This window comes from Lynx rufus, unplaced genomic scaffold, assembly GCF_022079265.1.
Source record: "Lynx rufus isolate CCGP_SWC_20201006 ecotype Redwood Valley unplaced genomic scaffold, mLynRuf1.p SCAF_1, whole genome shotgun sequence".
In the NCBI taxonomy this organism is placed as follows: Eukaryota; Metazoa; Chordata; class Mammalia; order Carnivora; family Felidae; genus Lynx; species Lynx rufus.
Window position 1 is genome coordinate 119,474,320 of NW_025814823.1, and position 19,641 is coordinate 119,493,960.

The 19,641-nt window shown below is 40.4% G+C and overlaps 1 non-coding gene across 1 annotated transcript; it reads right to left on the reverse strand.

Annotated features, from left to right (window-relative positions):
- Positions 1-2,826: 2,826 nt before the first annotated feature.
- On the reverse strand, positions 2,827-2,929 carry LOC124523194 (U6 spliceosomal RNA). Its single transcript, XR_006964946.1, has one exon. It is a non-coding gene; the product is annotated as a U6 spliceosomal RNA (small nuclear RNA).
- Positions 2,930-19,641: the final 16,712 nt, after the last annotated feature.

Genomic DNA, 19,641 nt, shown 5'->3' on the forward strand with positions numbered 1-19,641 from the left:
ACCAGTATTCACCATTAAAAGGCTTGCAAATGAGTTAACCGTGATTTATTCAGGGTTCTCAGAGTAATTCACTCCCATTTCCTTCATGCCTGAATAATGAGCTTCATATCTTTTTGAGTGGATAATATTTCTAAAATGACCTGATAATTCATTTCACACCATCTTGTTATAATAACTCCTTTTTGTATTAAAGCTATGTACACAAAGGAATAAATAAATGGATAAAATCCTTTGGACCAAATTCCTGTGCTGCAGGATGGGTTCATGTACATTAAGGAGATGTGGATCATTGTCTCAGGTCTGCCATCAGCCATTGAATGACTCGGCACAGTCACTACCCCTCTGTGGGCCTCAGGGTTTCAGCAGTGAAAAGAAGATGTGAACTAGTTCCTCAGATACTCTGCAGCTGTTCCCCTTTCAGAGGCAAAGAGTTGTGGGAAGGGTCCCTAAAGTCAAGACAGGCCACTACCACTGAGGACTAACACGTGAGCAGATATAAGAGAAGTATGAGTTTCCCCTCTGCATTTCTGTGTACAAAGACCTCCTATTCAATTTGATCACTTAAGTATGTTGAAAAAATATAGTTAAACCAAGAAATCATAATGATTGACACATACCTTAAGTATTTTAACACATAGAAGATGTTCATTTATTTCCCAATTTTTCCTAAGCCAAAACCCTTTCTTCGGTTTTCAGTCTGCTGATTGCAGTCACCCATCAGGAACTGTCTATGATTTTCAGCTTTGATTTGTTTAAAGGGGAAAAATAACTTAAAAATCTTTGCGAAGGTATGTGACTTACAAAATTCTCCTGAATTTTATAATTTTGTACCATTTTCTGATTGTCTCTCACCCACACCTAATTTATTGACATTTTCTAGTTGTTTACCTTTATCAAGACTCCTAAGTCAACTCATTTTTCACAAGAATAAACACTGTTTATACCTTCACCTTTCATTAGTTTATATATATATTATATATATATATATTTTTATTTCACCCTCACTTGTAATTAGTTTATATATATATAATATATAACATATATAAATGTATATTATATATATATATATATATATATATTTTAGTTTTTATTTAAATTCCAGTTAGTTAGCATACAGTATAATATTAGTTTCAGGTATACAATTTAACTGATTCAACACTGGCATACAACACCTGGTGCTCATCACAAGTGCACTCCTAAATACCCATCTCTCATTTCACCCATTCCTCCACCCAGCTCCCCTCTGGTAACCATATATATACATATATGTGTGTGTGTGTGTGTGTGTGTGTGTGTGTGTGTGTGTGTGACTTCTCTGCCATCAGACACATCACACACACACACATATATATACACACACATATATATATATATATATATATATATATATATATATATACATACACACACACACATATACACACAGACACATAAATATACACATCACATCTTTACCCATTCATCAGTCGATGGACATTTTGGGCTCTTTTTGTAATTTGGCTATTGTTGATAATGCATTTGGGTGCATACATCCCTTCAAATCAGTATTTTTGTATCCTTTAGGTAAATACCCAGTAATGTAAATGCTGGATCATAGGATAGTTCTATTTTCAACTTTTTGAGGAAACTCCATACTGTTCTCCAGAGTGGCTGCACCAGTTTGCATTTCCACCAATAGTTTAAGAGTGTTCTCCTTTTCCTACATCCTCACCAACACCTGTCATTCCCCCCGGAGTTGTTCATTTTAGCCATTCTGATGGGTATGAGGTGCTATCTCATCATAGCTTTGATTTGTATTTCCTTGATGATGAGTGATGTTGAGCAGCTTTTCATGTGTCTGTTGGCCATATGTATGTCTTCTTTAGAAAAATGTCTATTCATATCTTCTGCCAACTTTTTAAAAGTGGATTATTTGTTTTTTGGATGGTGAGTTTGATAAGTTCTTTATATATATTGGATACTAACTCTTTACTAGATATGTCTTTTGCAAATATCTTCTCCCATTCAGTAGGTTGCCTTTTAGTTTTGTTGATTATTTCCTTTGATTCACAGATTTTTATTTTGATGTAGTCCCAATAGTTTATTTTTGCTTTTGTTTCCCTTGCCTCAGGAGACATATCTAGTAAGAACTTGCTATAGCCAATGTCAAAGAGGTTACCACCTGTGTTCTCCTCTAGAATTTTAATGGTTTTCTACCTCACATTTAGGTCTTTCATCCATTTTGCATTTATTTTTGTGTATGGTGTAAGAAAGTAGTCCAGCTTCATTCTTTTTCATGTTGCTGTTCAGTTTTCCTAACACTATTTGTTGAAGAGACTGTTTTTCTTTCCATTGGATATTCTTCCCTGGTTTGTCAAAGGTTAATTGGCCATACAGTTGTGGCTTCATTTCTGGGTTTTCTATTCTGTTCCATTGATCTATGCATCTATTTTTGTGCTGTTTTGATTGTGCTGTTTTGTGCTGATTTGATGCATACTGTTTTGATTATTACAGCTTTGTAATATAACTTGAAGTCCAGAAGTTTGAAGCCTCCAGCTTTGCTTTTCTTTTTCAAGACTGATTTCGCTATGCAGGGTCTTTTCTGGTTCCATACAAATATTAGGATTGTTTGCTCTAGCTCTGTGAAAAATTCTGGTTGTATTTGGATACGGGTTGCATTAAATGATGGATTACTTTGAGTAATAGAGACATTTTATTGATACTTGTTCTTCTAATTCATGAGCATGGAATGTTTTCCCACTTCTTTGTGTCATCTTCAATTTCTTTCCTCAGTGTTTTACAGTTTTCAGAGTATAAATGTTTTACCCACCTTCTTGTGGGTTTTGGAAAAATCTGGAATGCTTCACAAATCTGCATGCCATCCTTATGCAGGGGCTGTGTGAATCTTCTATCATTCTAATTTTAGTAAATGTGCTGCTGAAGAGAGCACTCATTAGTTAATATTTAATTACATTATGAAACTGTAATGTGTGCGTGTGACCAGGTTTGGGAACCAACACAAAAGTGTTTGGTAAGTTCAGAACTCAAATGGAGTGCATGGATGCACTAGAGTAAAGCATACTAGATACTAGTCATCCGCATCCTGAGGCACTAGTTAACCCATTTGTTTAATAAAAAGTCAGTTAAGTGGAGGGGATCAATAGGACTGCCCACTGTACATTTTATCAATTTATCTGCAAAGAACCCAAATAAAATTCACAAACATAGGCAAAGAAAGAAAGTTATTGGACAGATCTGAGAAGACACAACAAGTTGAAGTAAAGCTGAACAGCCAGGTTCTCAGTAGGATGGGAACTAGGGAAGAACTGGCTATCTTGGGAGCAGGCACTAATGGATAGTCTTCTACAGGTCTCTCACTGGATGAGTTGGCTCCAATGTTTTTCATCTTTGTGTCACTCTGATGAGGATCTGAATGTCTATGAGAAGGACTCTGATTGGCTTCTGTATCATACAAACTCTCCTCAACCAGGGAAGAGCAGAGCCTACAAAGGACCCTGCACCAAGACTACAGGCACTAGGGAGGGATCATTCTCCAGAGACAACCCAAGGAAGGGGCTGTAAACAGAGGAGGGGGAATGTGCATAGTGATCTGTAAGTTTGGGCAAGAAACCACATTAGCCAGGAGAAGATTTAGTGCCCTAGAAATGAGTCCGGATTCTGTCTAGAAGAAGGTAGAAAGTGTTCAGAGTAAAAGAAAACCTACAGCTGCTGACTGTTGCTTTATGCTTTGACATGCATTTTCCCAGCAGCTCTCAAGGCTTCTACCTTCTGAAGCTCTGAGGGAAATGTGCCAATTTCCTCGACCACCCACATTGTTCCAGCTGAGAGTAGGTGTGAAAGTCTGGATCCAGGCCCCAGTCTGTCACTTAATAGCTGCCTGATCTTAGGTGAGCCATTGCTTCTAAATACCCCAGATTCTCCATATACATGCTGAAAGACGCTTCCAGATGTGATGCTTTGTCATTTCTACATCTGGACACATCCCCTTTCTTTATACATTTAAATATAATTTAGCAAAGCAGATATATTTCTATATTATTTGTTGGAATTATTTTACATGCCAGTAAATGTTACAGGTTTCAGTGGAACTGTCTATGATGTAAATATGGTGCTGAGAGGTAAATTAAAAAAGCAGTAAAAAGCCTTAAGATACATGCTGGCTAATATACTAGACTTCTTATTTGTGTTGCTTTTCTAATCTTTTATAAAGATATGTACACAAGAGGTATCTGCTTCTGCCTTGAATTCTTTCTTAATGCCCCCCTGCCAACTCCCAATGACTCATTTTCTTACTCTATTTCTTTTGTTTGCTTGTTTTCTTTTTCAGTACTCCAGGTTTGGTTTGCTTCCTTTCACTGACAATTTGAATGAGATTCTCAGGACGGTTTCCTGCAGTGTTCTGAGGGTAAGAAATGCCTTTGGTTTCTTTTAGAAAACCCCCATGAGGTGACCACTGAGGATCTTATGCCCACTCAAGACTTTGTACTGTGATACTCCCAAGAACTCAGAACCTATACAAAGGGGAGAAAAATCTACTACCTGGCAGGATGGGAGCTTAACACCAAAATTAAATCCAGTCGCAGAAAGAAATATTACTTGTGCTCTTGAGTGTATGGGTTGAGAGATTTAGCTTACAGAGGTTTGAACTTTATTTAGTTGATGATAGGGAGCTAAGTAAGGCAAGTGGTAAGTCAAATATTTATTTTAGAAAAGTCACTTTGGCAGCCACGTGGAAGACAGGTTGAAAAGGAGAGAGAAGAGGAAGGGAGCCTAGTCAGGAGGTTGAATCAGGGGGCTAGGCTGGACAGTATCAGGGGTGGAAAGCTAACTCATCCTCTGCTTCTCTACCAAATCACTTCCTTTCTGTTAGGACATATGGCTAGACTGCATTTCCCAATCTTCTGGCCAGGCAGGGCAGTGTTGCTCAATTTGGAGCAGAGGAATGTGGGCAGACGTGAGGTACACGTCCCATATGAACCTACTCATGCCCTTTCTTCCCCAGTCTGCCAGCCAAATGTGTGGACACCAGGGGGACCTGCAACCATGTGTAAATGGAGGAGCCTCCATGGGGCTGGGTCCCTGAATGACTTCATGGAGTACATAAAAAGGTGTGTATACACCTTCAACGTGCAAGCAAGAAATAAATTGCTATTATGTTAAGATGCCAAAATGTCCAAGTTCATTTGTTAATGCAGCTCATATCATCATCACTAATATAATCCTCAAAGCTCTCTGGTTAGAGCAGAGCTCAGTCGTTTGCATGCAATGTTGTGTAACCACTCTGCCCCTAACCACACTCGCATTAGAGGGAAAAATAGAAGAGCAAAATGAAGAAAATACATGTTACATGTTTCACCATCCAGGGCTAAGCACTCTTAATGATCTGGTAGATTTTCTCTCATTCTTTTTTTTTTTTCCTATAGCAAAAAAAAAAAAAAAAATGCTACACTTAGTTTGTTACAATACTAAATTTTTCACCCAGTGACTTATTTATTGACTCAACATTCATTGTATGCCTGTGTGTCAGAAACTGTGCTCACTGGTAGGGATTAAAAGAACAGACACAACAGTTTCTGTCCTCAAGGAAACTATAGCCTCATGGAGGATAGAGATGCTTAAGCAGATAATGACTAAGATAATGACACAGAAAATGTGTCAGCAGAGTGACAGAGAAGGGAATTAAGCAAAAGGGAAGAGCACCTAACATTAAAAAAAAAAAAATTCACTGAACTCTTGTTATATGTTAGGAACTGATTTAATCACCTTTTGGATATAAACTAATTTAATCCTCATGACAATCCCATGAGATACACGTCACAGTATGTCAGTGTTACAGGTGAGGAAACTAAACCCTAGATGAGTTCAGGAACTTACCCCTTGTCCAAGGTCTTGCTGAGAAGGGGTTCAGCAGTGTGTGTGTGTGTGTGTGTGTGTGTGTGTGTGTGCGCGCGCGCTCAGAGTTGACTTCTTAGATGAGTTTCAAAGACAGGGACTGGGAAGGGCAGAGTTACATGTGAGCAACTACAAGTGGCCCAGTTCTTTTTTTTTAAATTTTTTGAATGTTTATTTATTTTTGAGAGACAGAGACAGAGTGTGAGTGGGGAAGGGTCAGAGAGAGAAGGAGACACAGAATCTGAAGCAGGCTCCAGGCTCTGGGCTGTCAGCACAGAACCTGATGTGGGGCTTGAACTCACAAACCATGAGATCATGACCTGAGCCAAGGTCAGACACTTAACCGACTGAGCCACCCAGGCGCCCCTCAAGTAGCCCAGTTCTTACTACATTCCCAGTAGCCTTGTGACATAGACTAATTTCAGGATGTGAGGCTCTAAAGAAAATCTACTTCAGCTTACAAATTCTGGGTAGGAGAGGAAGACTGCTCATTGGCTTTTGATGTCATATTGACTCCACTAGCTAGTAAATGTGACACAAGTTGTGTTCTAGAATACAGAATACTGGTAACCCTTCCTCCCCGAAGGCTGGAGCTGGTAAAAATGAAACAGGTCATATAAAAAGAGAGAAAGAGACAATTGTAGAGACAATGATGACAGCTGAAAGCTCGATCACATCCAGAGGGGACATACATTTTCACAGATCCACAGCTGGGTTAAATAAATGCTAAGGAATAAAGGGTCTGTGATATTTCATTAATGAGTTAGAGGAAGCAGCCATACTGGGAAGAGGCTGGGTTTTCAGCAAAGAGCTGTGAACAAACTTGGCCTGAATCCATCCTTAAATCAGCCATAAGACTGCCTCTTAATCTTGCTATCTTCATCCAAAAATCAAGGAGACAAACGATCGCAAAAAAGTCTGCACATCAAGCCAGTCTTTTTTCCTCTTTTCCTTTCTAAGCTCCAAACACTCATTTCCTTTATGATTTTTTAGTTAAAATTTGAACTCTCCCCATCAGGAGCCCTCTCCACTGCCTGATATTCTTGCCTTTTCAGTAGGACACTGTGAAAAGGCCCATTTTCTCCTCTTGCCCCAAGATGGACATGTGAGATAGGAGCGGCTATCTCACTCACCCACCACTTCTGGAAATCCGTACTTGCACATTTTCCCACATACTGTGACTTTACATTGAAAGCAGTCCTCACTACTGCCTTATTTGGAGAAAGAGGCCAGAAAACCAAGGGCCTGTTAAAATAAGCAGAATTTGGGGGGCTATAAAGAAACTCTGAGAAGCCACAGTCACTCTGTGGCTTAGTAGGAATCTCAAAGGGTGATCTGCATTCCTCACTTAAGCAGGGTTGGTCTTGAGTCAATGTTGTTCCAAGATTAAGCAAGGCTGTAGAATTCTAGTTGCAAGTGAAGATTTATCACATAAAGTCACCTCACAATATTTGCTACATTCTTACAAGGTTTTTCTTGGTTCACTGTTTCCCAAACTATGTGCTGAATACATGTCCCACCTGCTGAAATATGAGGTTGTTTAAAGTGGTTCATGGACAGAGCATTTAATAACACTAAATCACAGAAGCCAAACATTATTCTCTTTTAAATGGTCTTCCAATCTCTCTTTGGGCTTCAAGGTGAAAGCCACTGTGCTGGTGTGCCTTTAACAGCTTTCCACACTGAGCTGATCTGCCTTTTGCTGAAGGAAGAGCAAGCCTCAGCCAAGCAACAGAATTTTTTTTAATATGAAATTTATTTTCAAATTGGTTTCCATACAACACCCAGTGCTCATCCCGACAGGTGCCCCCCTCAATACCCATCACCCACCCTTCCCTCCCTCCCACCCCCTATCAACCCTCAGTTTGTTCTCAGTTTTTAAGAGTCTCTTATGGTTTGGCACCCTCCCTAACTTTTTTTTTCCTTCCCCTCCCCCATGATCTTCTGTTAAGTTTCTCAGGATCCACATAAGAGGGAAAACATATGGTATCTGTCTTTCTTTGTATGACTTATTTCACTTAGCATAACACTCTCCAGTTCCATCCACGTTGCTACAAAAGGCCATATTTCATTCTTTCTCATTGCCACGTAGTATTCCATTGTGTATATAAACCACAATTTCTTTATCCATTCAACAGTTGATGGACATTTAGGCTCTTTCCATCATTTGGCTATTGTTAAAAGTGCTGCTATAAACATTGGGGTACAAGTGCCCCTATGCATCAGCACTCCTGTATCCCTTGGGTAAACTCCTAGCAGTGGTATTCCAACAGAATATTTTTAACACATATATTGAGGTATAATTGACATAAAGCAAACTGTCTATTTAAAGGTATAATTTGAAATGATTGGATATCAGTATATACCCTGAGACCACTACCACAATCAAATTAATAAATATTTCTAACACCCCCAAAATATTTCTTGTGACCCACTGTGATCCTTCCCTCCCACACCTCACCAATTCTATCCCTTCCCAGGTAACAACTGACCTTCTTTCTGCTACTGTAGTTTCCGTTTTATGAAAGCTTTATAAAAATTGAATAATACAGTGTGTACTCTTTATTTTAGTCTCATGGCTTTCACTTAATATAATTATTTTGAGATTCTTCCAACATGGCGATCTGATTCAATAGTCCATTCCTTTTTATAACTGGGTAGTATTCTACTATATGAATATACCACAATTTGTTTATCCATTCATGTGCTGATGGTCATTTGAGTGTTTCCAGTTTTAGGCTATTGCAAATAAAGCTACTGCGAACATTCTTGAGCAGGTCTTTTCAATTTTAGCTATTCTGGTAGGTATATAGTCATTTCACACTGTGGTTTTAAATTGCATCTCCCTAATGAATAATGATGTTGAACATATTTCATTATGCTATGTTTGCCATCTGTTTATCTTATTTGGTGAGGTGCCTTTTTAAAACATTTGCTAATTTAAAAATGTTGGTTGTCTCATTATTGAATTTCAGAGTTCTTTATTTATCTTGGATATAAGTACTTTGTTAGGTATTCAATTTGCAAATTTTTTTTTCCCAGTCTGTGGCTTGCCTTCTCATACTCTTAACAGTGTTCTATAAGAGCAAAAGTCTCTAATTTTGACAAATTAAATTTGTTCGATTTATCATTTTTTTTCTTTTAGATGTTGTACTTTTCATATCTTAAGAAATAACTGCCTAAGCCAAGGTCACAACGATTTCCTTCTGTTTTTTTCTTCTGGGAGATTTATAGGTTTAGATTTTATCTTTAAGTCTATGATTCATTTTGAGTTAATTTTTGCTTAGAAGGTATGAATTGAATTTTTTATATGATACTCAATTGACCCAGTACCATGATTGAAAAGATTATACTTTCTCCCTTGAATGACCCTTGCACCTACGTCAAAAATCCATTGTTTGTATATGTGTGGGTCTATTTCTAGACTCTGTTCTACTTTGATGACCTATATGTTCATCTTTATCCCACTAGTACACTGTCTTATTTGCCATAGCTTTGTATTGGCTATTCTAGAGGTCCTTTGTATTTCCATAAAAATTTTAGGATCATCTTGTCAACTTTATTCAAAAGAACTGTTGGGATGTTGTTTGGACTGCACTGAATATACAGATAAATTTGAGAACTAACTTCTTAACAACATTAAGCTTTTCAACCCATTAACACCATCTTTCTCAATTTGTTTAGGTGATCATACCAAATTCATGGTCACACCTGTGACCCCTTAGACAATGGCTCCTCCTCTCTCAAAAATAAACATTAAAAAATTTTTAATTTATTTGAAGAGAGAGAGAGACAGAGAGAGAAAGAGAGAGGGAGAGAGAGAACAAGTGGGGGAGGGGCAGAGAGAAAGAGAGAGAGAAGATCCCAAGCAGGCTCCCCATCGTCAGCACAGCACATCTCCAGACCAAGAGTCGGATCCTTAACCAACCAAGCCACCCACGCACCCCTTAGCAATTTGATTATGATGTTCCCTAGTGTTGTTTTCATTGACTTTCTTAGATCTGTGAGTTTACAGTTTTTATCAAATTTGGGACAATTTTGGGGGCGCCTGGGTGGCTCAGTCTGTTAAGCGTCGGACTTCAGCTCAGGTCACGATCTCGCGGTCAGTGAGTTCCAGCCCCGCGCGGGGCTCTGCGCTGATGGCTCAGATCCTGGAGCCTGCTTCCGATTCTGTGTCTCTCTCTCTCTGCCCCTCCCCCGTTCATGCTCTGTCTCTCTCTGTCTCAAAAATAAATAAACGTCAAAAAAAAATTAAAAAAAATAAATTTGGGACAATTTTGGCCAATATTCTTCAAATATTTTTTTCTGTCCTCTTTTGTCTCTTCCTGATGGACTCCAAATACAAATATATTAGGCTGCTTAAAGTTGTGCCATAGCTAACACATGCTCTTTTTGTTTTTTTAAAAAAAATCTCTTTACTGTGTTTCCCTTTGCATTGTTTCCATTGTGATGCCTTTAAATCCACGGATCTTTTCTTGTTCAATGTCTAACCTGTCATTAATCCCTTTGGCATAGTCCTCATTTAGCACTGTGATTTTCATTTGTAAAAGCTCACTTTTAATTTCTCTTAAATGGTGTGATGTAGTATTTTTAATATCTTCTTTGTATCTACTTAACTTTTTTAAAATATGGAATATAGTTATAGTAACTATTTTAATGTCCTTCTCTGCTAATTGTAACCTCAATGCCAATTCCAAGTTGATTTTAACGGACCGATTTTTTTCCTCCTCATAGATAATGTTTTCCTGCTTATCATGTCTAGTAATTTTTTTAGATTCATGGCCAAACACTGTGAATTCTAGCTTGTTGGGAGCTGAATATTTCTGTATTCCTGTAAGCAAAATTGAATTCTGTTCTGAGTCACAATTAAGTTATGTGGAAACAGTTTGATCCTTTGGGGGTTTGCTTTTAAGATTTGTTAAATGAGTGGCACCTGGGTGGCTAAGTCAGCTGAGCGCTGGACTCCTAGCTAGTTTCGGCTCAGGTCATGATCTCACGGTTCATGGCTTTGAGCCGTGTGGTGGGCTTTGTGCTGGCAACGTGGAGCCCGCTTGGGATTTTCTGTCTGCTTCTCTGTCCCTCCCCCCACTTGCACATGCTCTTACTCTCTCTTTCTCTCTCTCTCAAAAATATATGAATAAACATTAAAAAATATTTGTTAAAGAATACCAGAGCAGTAGTCACTCTAAGGATAATTATTCACCACCTCTAAGGCAAGATCTTCTGGGTTGTCTACATGTGAATCACGATGTTTTCCAATCTGCCTAACAGGAGCACACACTACACTTGGCTCTGTGAGAGTCCCAAGTACTATTTCCTCTAATCATTTGGGTGGTTATTTCTCCATCTTCATAGATTCCTCCTATTCATTGCTGGGCAGTGCCTTGCTGAGGCCCAAGGGGACTTGTGCCCATTTCTGGGACACTTGCAGTGCATCTCTCCCTTCTCTACTCGGTGTCTTCTAACTCCTAGCCTGTTCCCCCTGCACTCTCAGCAACATCTCTCCCATTCAGGGAGATTCCTGGGATCCTATCCCTGTACTGTTGCTTGGGTACTCTAGACGGTAAGCTGGGGCAATTGTCGGGCTCACTTCACTTGTTCCCTTTCTCAGAGACCACTGTCCTTTGTTGTCTGATGTTCAGTGTCCATTGCAGTTGTTCGAGGCAGGAGGGTAGACATGGTCCCTATCACTCCATCTTGGCTGGGAACGGAAGTGTACAGCTAGAATTGTAATATTATTTTGTCTCCTTATGTTTATTTTTATGGCTACCTTCCCTTTATGGTCACTGATACTGATTTTCCATTGGTAACAGGTAATGTAATTTTCCCTTTTTAAGTAAGTCAGTTGAAATGTGAAAAGGTAAGGTCAGTTTTAAGAAAAATATTTAGTAAATAATAATAAAGGTAATAAAGAGATATGACAAATAATGTGACGGTGGTGAGAAAAGATAGAAATTTGGAAGAAGAATGACCAAGCTTATCAATAAGATCCAAGTAATGCTGGGTATTGTGATGTATTAATCAACACCCGGCTGAAGAGTCTTGGCTCAAGATAGCTACCAAGCTTATTAGAGTTTAGGGATGTCAAGGATCATAGACATCCTGATCTCAAGATGCCTAGATTTCATGGGGGCTTCCAGGATAAAAGAAGGGAATATGCAGTGGCTACCTGAGATAGCCTGTCTTTTTTATGATGTTTATTCCATATAAGTAGCGCTTTCCATATAGTAGATGCTCCGTAAATATGCTTGAATGAACTGATATCAGACACCACGCTAGGTAACGGTCAACTCACAGGTGAAATAGTTCAGGGAAACTTGAGGGAGCTATTTGGCTTGCCATGACATCCAAAAAGAGAGAGTTGATTGCTTTTTAACTTTTTAGTTTGACAACAGGTCTCAGCCAATAAAACCAGGACTGTATACTCTCGTTTAAATGAGTGACGTACATCAGCTTCTGTTGGCACAGTTGCTGTCACAGACGTGGCAAATAAAGCACCTGTGACCCCTTAGACAATGGTTCCTCTAACTGATGGAAACAAAAATTGCTGTTCTGGCTCAATCTAGAGACTGAGCGTGTAGAGAAAACCTAAATTTACTTCTGGCCTTGATATAAACTCATGTGCTTGGCCCCGCCTGGGCACAAATGACTGTGCTGTTCTCACAGCCAGCCTGCCCTGTAATGATTGGTCATATTTGCTGTTCTTGCTGCTGTCAGAACTCCATCCCCCACATAACACGCAAACACCAACCTCTGCAGAAGTCAGTAATGATGCAGGTTTATCAGCCTGGAAGGTCAGCCTATATTACAGAGCGGACAATTTTGGCTGATTAGAAGCCTCAAACACTGATAGCAACTCGAACATCTATTACTGTTTAAAACAAAACAAGAAAAGCCCGCAGCTTGCTCTCCTGTGATTTATTCCTTGAGGGTACGGTCAGAAAGATGATTACATCAGACCGTCCAGAATCACAGGCTTGTAGCATCAAGCATTTGCCTACTTGTTCTTGGACCTTGCATCAGGAGGTACAAAAGAACACAAAGACTGTGTGGCAGGACAGAAAAGGCAGAGAACACAATGAAGCTGAGTATGGATGGTAAGGCCAAGGCAAGGAAGGTTGTGGAGACAGAGAGAACCTGGGTTTGAATCTAGGGCCGATTATCACTTACCACCCCTGGGACCTAGGCAGGTATGCTGAGCCCTCATCAGACTCAGTTTTCCATCTGCAGAATAAGTAAAGTACCATTTACCTCACAGATTGTTGAGGATTAAGTAGTATGACAAATACATAAACCCAAAATTCAGTGTGGAAATACCAGGTTTTAATTACACTCACAGATACACCTTTTTAAGTTTTTAGATGGATCTTTGGAAAATGGTAGAAACTTTTGGACATCAAAAACCTTTGTGCTTCCCGAAATGCTGTGAATGTTGGGAGGGCAGTACTGTGGTGGGAAAAGGTGAGGCATTGAAGACTCGGGTTTGACTGCTATGTGCACCACTTCCCAACTAGGTGGCATTCATCAGTAAAAGAGGAATATTAAGAGTAGCTCCTTTAAGGGTTATTGCAACATTAGATGAGTTAAATGAATTATGCTACACAGTTAGTGGAGTTATCTGTTCTGAGCCAGAAAGAGAAAAGCAGTTTCACAAATAACATCTTTCATGCAAAGAATCACTGAGAATCCGAAATTACCTGAATTTAATGGAGGAAATTACATGCTCACAAGTATGGATATTTCCATAGGATTTAGGATAATTTCTAGTGACATGTAAGACCTATCTACATTACAGATGTCTCACTACCCACCGCCATCAAACTTAAAGCTAATTCTGTCCGGGGCGCCTGGGTGGCTCAGTCGGTTAAGCGTCTAACTTCAGCCCGGGTCACGATCTCGCGCTCCGTGAGTTCGATCCCCGCGTCGGGCTCTGGGCTGATGGCTCAGAACCTGGAGACTGCTTCTGATTCTGTGTCTCCCTCTCTCTGTCCCTCTCTCTGTCCCTCTCTCTGCCCCTCCCCTGTTCATGCTCCGTCTCTCTCTGTCTCAAACATAAATAAACGTTAAAAAAAAAAAGCTAATTCTGTCCACCAGCCATAATCACACAATCTCTATTATCACCAAGCAATAAATTACTTTTGCCTTCATGCAGAAGCAGATCCTTCTGTGTCTGTGATCTGTACGGTCTTAACAGTCTCCCATATGTCGCACACAAGGGTGAAAACCCTGCTCCCTTGTCCTTTTTTAGGAGGGATAACACAATCACCCATTTGGTAAGCACACAACTGTTTGAACAGCTCAGGCCCCCTTTACTTGAGAATGTCAGCCAGCTATTAAATTTTCGCTCAGCAATGAGCCTCAAGTCTCTTCCCCTAGGACTGGTACTGGAAACTTTCTTTCCTCCCTGTGAATTGTACTGGGCTTATATTGAATTTTCTGCTGGTGAATGAGGAAATCAAGGAGACATGAGGTGATTTCAAAAGTACATGTTCCCCTTTCTTTTTGGCAGAGCCTAAGGGGAGAGAAAGGACAAATAGATTATTTTAAGATTTTATTTTATGAAGAGAAAATTAGTGGTCTCTGCAGAATGATACATATTTGAAAAAAAAATGCAAGTTATAGTAGTAGTGATTCAAGTAATTAGGAAGTTCGTTTTGTCAATAGTAAAATGCAAGCTGAGACCTCACAGACAGTGGTTCCCAACAGGGGGTGAAAGGACAGAATGGGAGGTCAGGCACCCAGTAGATGGAGAAACATGTCCCTGTAAGGGGCAACCACGTTTGTCCCATGTGCAGAATGGAAGAATTTCTGCAAGGCTGTGATTCCCTTCCAACCCCGCGCCACCCCCCCCCCCCCGCCGCCACCCCGGCTGCCCCTCATAACATAGTGGCATAAACTCTGTTACTCCCGTGGCTATTTTCAAACTAGGTTCTGAGTGGCAGTTTCTTATTACTATGCTCCAGGCACTGAGCGGGGTATTTTACATTCAATATTTACTTAAGCCTCAGGATATCACTGTGAGGATGCATTCTTATTACCCTATTTTATAGAAGGAAAAATGGAGTTGAGCGTGGGAAGTATCATGTTCCCTGTTGACCACTAGGGAGTGGTGGGGCTGGAATTCAGACCAAGTCTGTGCTCTGCAGTGTTATGTGTGAGGCCTTGCTAGAACCATTCTCTTCCTGAAACCCTATTTACCCTGTAAAGCTCAACCTACCCTGAGTGCTACCTTCTGCAGGAAGTAAATATTTGCTAAACAAATCTCAAATGCTCTCCTTCTTTTAGATCACTGATAATATGCAACCATCCAACATTCATTTCTATATCTACATATCTGCATTGTGCTTAGATCTCTAATAATCTTTTCAGTGCTTTGTCTAACCAGTTTCACACTTTACCAGATATATTTATCCATTTAACCATCCATTCATCCATCCTTCCATCCATCCATCCATCCATCCATCCATCCATCCATCCTTTTTTTCCTTCAATATACCTTGATAAATATATACTGACCACCCCCTACTTTCTAGGCACTGACTTAGGTGCTTGAAATATGTGCTGAACAAAGTAGACATGGTTCCTGCCTTCATCAAGATTATAGTCTAGCAGAAGAGAAGAGACAAATTAATCAAATAATCACACACATATATAACTACAAATTGTGACAATAAAGACATGTAGGAAGTTGTGAGTATACATGACAGGTGGTCCTGACTTTGGGAGGATTAGAAGGGCCTCTCTGGAGCAGCTCTGAGGTCCAAGAGTTGAAGGATGAGCAAACACAGCCATTACTTACTGAGTGTTTACTGCGTGTCAGGCTTTGTTCCACACATGATTCATGGAGTAATGCATGGAATCCTCAGTACAGTCCTACCTGTTATTCCCCAGGACCGGTCTTCTTAACTACTACCACTTGCGTTGCCTCTCGGCGTAGCAGAGGGGAAGCATTGCAGAGCAGACCTAGAGGCTGACGAACAGTTGGAGGTGGAGGCACAGAAAGTGGAGGGGAGCAGCACTGAATGAACCACAGGGGTGGGGACAGCTGATGCTGAGCATCTGGCCCCACTTCTGTGAGTTTTGAGAAATCACTGTATTTTTCTTAAGCTAGGGAAGTGACATGACTAGATGTCCATTTTCAAAGATCACTTTGGCTGCTGTGGACACTGGAACTTAGGAGAGCAGGGGATATGAGGAGACTGGCTGGGACATCACTGCTGTCCTCCAGGCAACAGCCTGGACTGGAGTGGTAGCCCTGCAGATAAAGCCAAATGGACAGATTCAAGTATATATGGGTAGCCCTGTATTCAACTCCAGCTATATGTACAAAATTCACGAAGATTTATAGGATAAAATACAGCTTTTAAATTTATATTCACTCTGAGTTGCTTTGGTCTATGTCCCCAAGTCCCTAAGGGATATTGCTTTTCACTCTACAAGTCCTCCTGGTGGGGAAGTTAGGGAGGTGGTGTTTATTACAATCCTAGATTCCTCAGGGGCTTCAGGGCTTGGGACACATACAACCAACCTTCAAGCAGCAGGACCAAAGCCCTTGGCAAACTAGTTGATGTCACTTGGCATTGAACCTAGGATCTGAGAAAAACTGAATTCAGCAAAGCCCATGACCCTTGTTGGGTCAGTGCTTCAGTTTCCAAATTCAAAACAAATGCCGTAAATCCTGTAAGCTCTGAGTGGAGGTTCAAAGGGTAATTTTCAAAGATTCTTACAACTAGGAAGTCAAAGACCTGTTGTGATAACATGCCCATAAACATACGAGAACTGCATAGACTTAATATGAAGCTCCTCCTGAGATTTTTAAGCTAAATGGAAGAGTGCTAAGGGCCAAACATTCTTGTTTGCAAGTATTACAGAATTTCATCAGGGAATAGATTAAAAAAATCAGAAACAGGAGAAAAATCTCCATAGTTTATACATGTAACTATATTGTGCATACTCACACACATCTACAAAATGGATACCTGAGGCATTCATCCACATATTTATTACCCCCAATATTGTTAAATCAGACACTTGAGGTAAAACTCATTTCGATTTTTGCAAATGTGTCTTTTGTTCTATTTCAGGAAGGTGGTGTCTGAATTTCAGTCATTGAGCAAGGGTATCTTAAATCTATTCAGACTGACTGAATTGGTTTGAGGCTGAAAGAATATTATTAAGAAAACATGGAAGCTGGGAATGGGGTTTCTGGACTTCCATACTTACAAATGCCGGGCATGGAGAATTTATGAAGGATCAAGGGTTTCTTAGTTTCATCCCTAAAGCCATAGCAGATTTGACCACAGTTTCAAAGAGTCTGGTAGGACTGAAGCTTCCCACGAAGGCAGAGCATCCAGTGAGGTCTCCAGGAATGAGCAAAGCCCCATGTGAAGCCAAGTGTTTATGAGTGTAGGGCCTTCTGAGAACATGTTCATGTCACACAGTCTTATTAGGGCCAATTCTGTGAGCTCCATTTCAGGGCTGGAGCATAAGAGAGATCCATCGAGCACTCTAAAGAGGTAAAAGTGACATAGAGCAGTGAGGCTCATTTGCAGTCCTTTGGCTTGGACCTCTGTTCTCAGGTGTGTTTATCAAGCAGCTGGTGTGCTTGCAAAGACACGGCCTCCTTCCCCTCTCTTGTCCTTTCTCCCTGACTTCCCCAGTCTGGATTTCTGAAATGCTTCTGTGAACAATACTGTGGATGTCACAGCTGAGAGAACCAAGGCAGTAAGCCACATAACCCAAGCCAAAATCAAAACAAAACTGTTCCTAGAAAAGAGAAGAGGATGATTTCTGAGCCAGACTTTAATAATGGAAAGCCAAAACTCAGATAATTAGGGCAACTGTGGTTTGTTTTGTCTGTTTGACTTAATTAGCTGACTAATGTCCTTATTCCTAATTATATCTGGGGTGCCAGAACCCAGACCATCAAGTGTCCCTGCCCTGCATGATTTGGGGCAAGTTGCTTTACCTCCATGAGTCTCAATTATAAAGTTTTCCTCAATTATATATTGTATTTATATAAGTTTTCTCATCTAAAAAAAATGATGAAAGCCCTGTGAAGCTTGGACGAAATAACTGCTCAGCACATACAGAGCCCTCAGTAAGAGCCTCTCACTGTCTTCACCATGGCAGCGTTAGAAATGGGACTTAGAAGGATAAGAGGGAAGGGAAGAAGAGCTTCCAAGGAACCAGCATTTGTTAAATGCCTACTACGTGCCAGTGCATTCGCCCACAAATTGTGTCCTGTCTCTGCATGTTGGCCATAATACCAATGTATTTTCCTTGGGCTCCAGTGAGTTGGCAGGTCCCTGTGACCAAAGAATGGGGTCCCCCCTTAACACCTCACCAGTTACCGAGAGACCTCAGACAAAGCATTAAATCTCCTTGACCCATAGAGTGAGAGAGTGGTTCCCTTTAAAATTCTTTCTCAAAGCCAATTTCATCAAGCAGAAACTCTTGGAGTTATTAAATCTTGAATACATCACTTACACTCTATAACCTCCATTTTTAACTAAAAGAAGCCGGTCACAATCTCAGAACCTTAGTCAGACAGCAGTCCAGCTAGAGTTTAACTTTTTCCAATTCTTGTTATGGTGATTTTTTTTTTTTTTTAGAATTAAAATAACAAAGTTTTCTTTTAAATAATTTTGAGTGTAAAGGGGAAGTGCTGGGGCGCCCGGGTGGCTTCGCCAGTTGAGCGTCTGACTTGGGCTCAGGTCATGATCTCGCGGCCCGTGAGTTCGAGCCCCGTGTCGGGTTCTGTGCTGACAGCTCAGAGCCTGGAGCCTGTTTCGGATTCTGTGTCTCCCTCTCTCTCTGACCCTCCCCCGTTCATGTTCTGTCTCTCTCTGTCTTTTTTTTTTTTTTTTTTTTTTTTTTTTTGGGACAGAGAGAGACAGAGCATGAACGGGGGAGGGGCAGAGAGAGAGGGAGACACAGAATCGGAAACAGGCTTCAGGCTCCGAGCCATCAGCCCAGAGCCTGACGCGGGGCTCGAACCCACAGACCGCGAGATCGTGACCTGGCTGAAGTCGGACGCTTAACCGACTGCGCCACCCAGGCGCCCCTCTCTCTGTCTTAAAAATAAACTTAAAAAAAAAATTTTTTTTAAAGGGGGAAGTGCTTTAAAAGAATATCAAATAAATATTAAGCAACTATGATAAAAAAATATGAGGAATATGAGGATAATAGGAGTTAATATGCTGATGTGGCCAAAATCGTGGCTGTAATATTACAATCACTGAAGTTTGGGAACTACTGCTCTAACAGGGAACCACGATGGTTCTATATGGCCTTAGGATCTCCTAACCTCATTTTAAAGCCATCTAAGGCTCTCAGCCCAAGGCAGTGAGAAGTTGATAGACAGGGCTGTCTGAGTCTACCTATGGATTATGATGATTCACTATATGAATTGCAACGTTCTTGAATAGAATGATGAAAGCACATGCTAATACTGATCGCTTACAGTCAGCCAGAAATAAATTTCTAGGCTGCTGGCAAAGCAGCCAGGTAAAAGAAGTAGCTTAACCCCAAAAGATCAGACTTTAGGCCCCTTCCATCTGTGTTCCAGAGGACTGTCATATCGGAATATAGGGAGTATGTGAAGGGATGTAGAGATGGAATGTCCAGAGAAAACAAAAACAAAGCCAAAAAAACAGACAGTATCAATGTACCTACTGGGTCCTTACTGTGTGCATTTGTGATCAATGTAGTAAATTCCCATTTCTCTTGGAAAAGAGCATCAGCAAA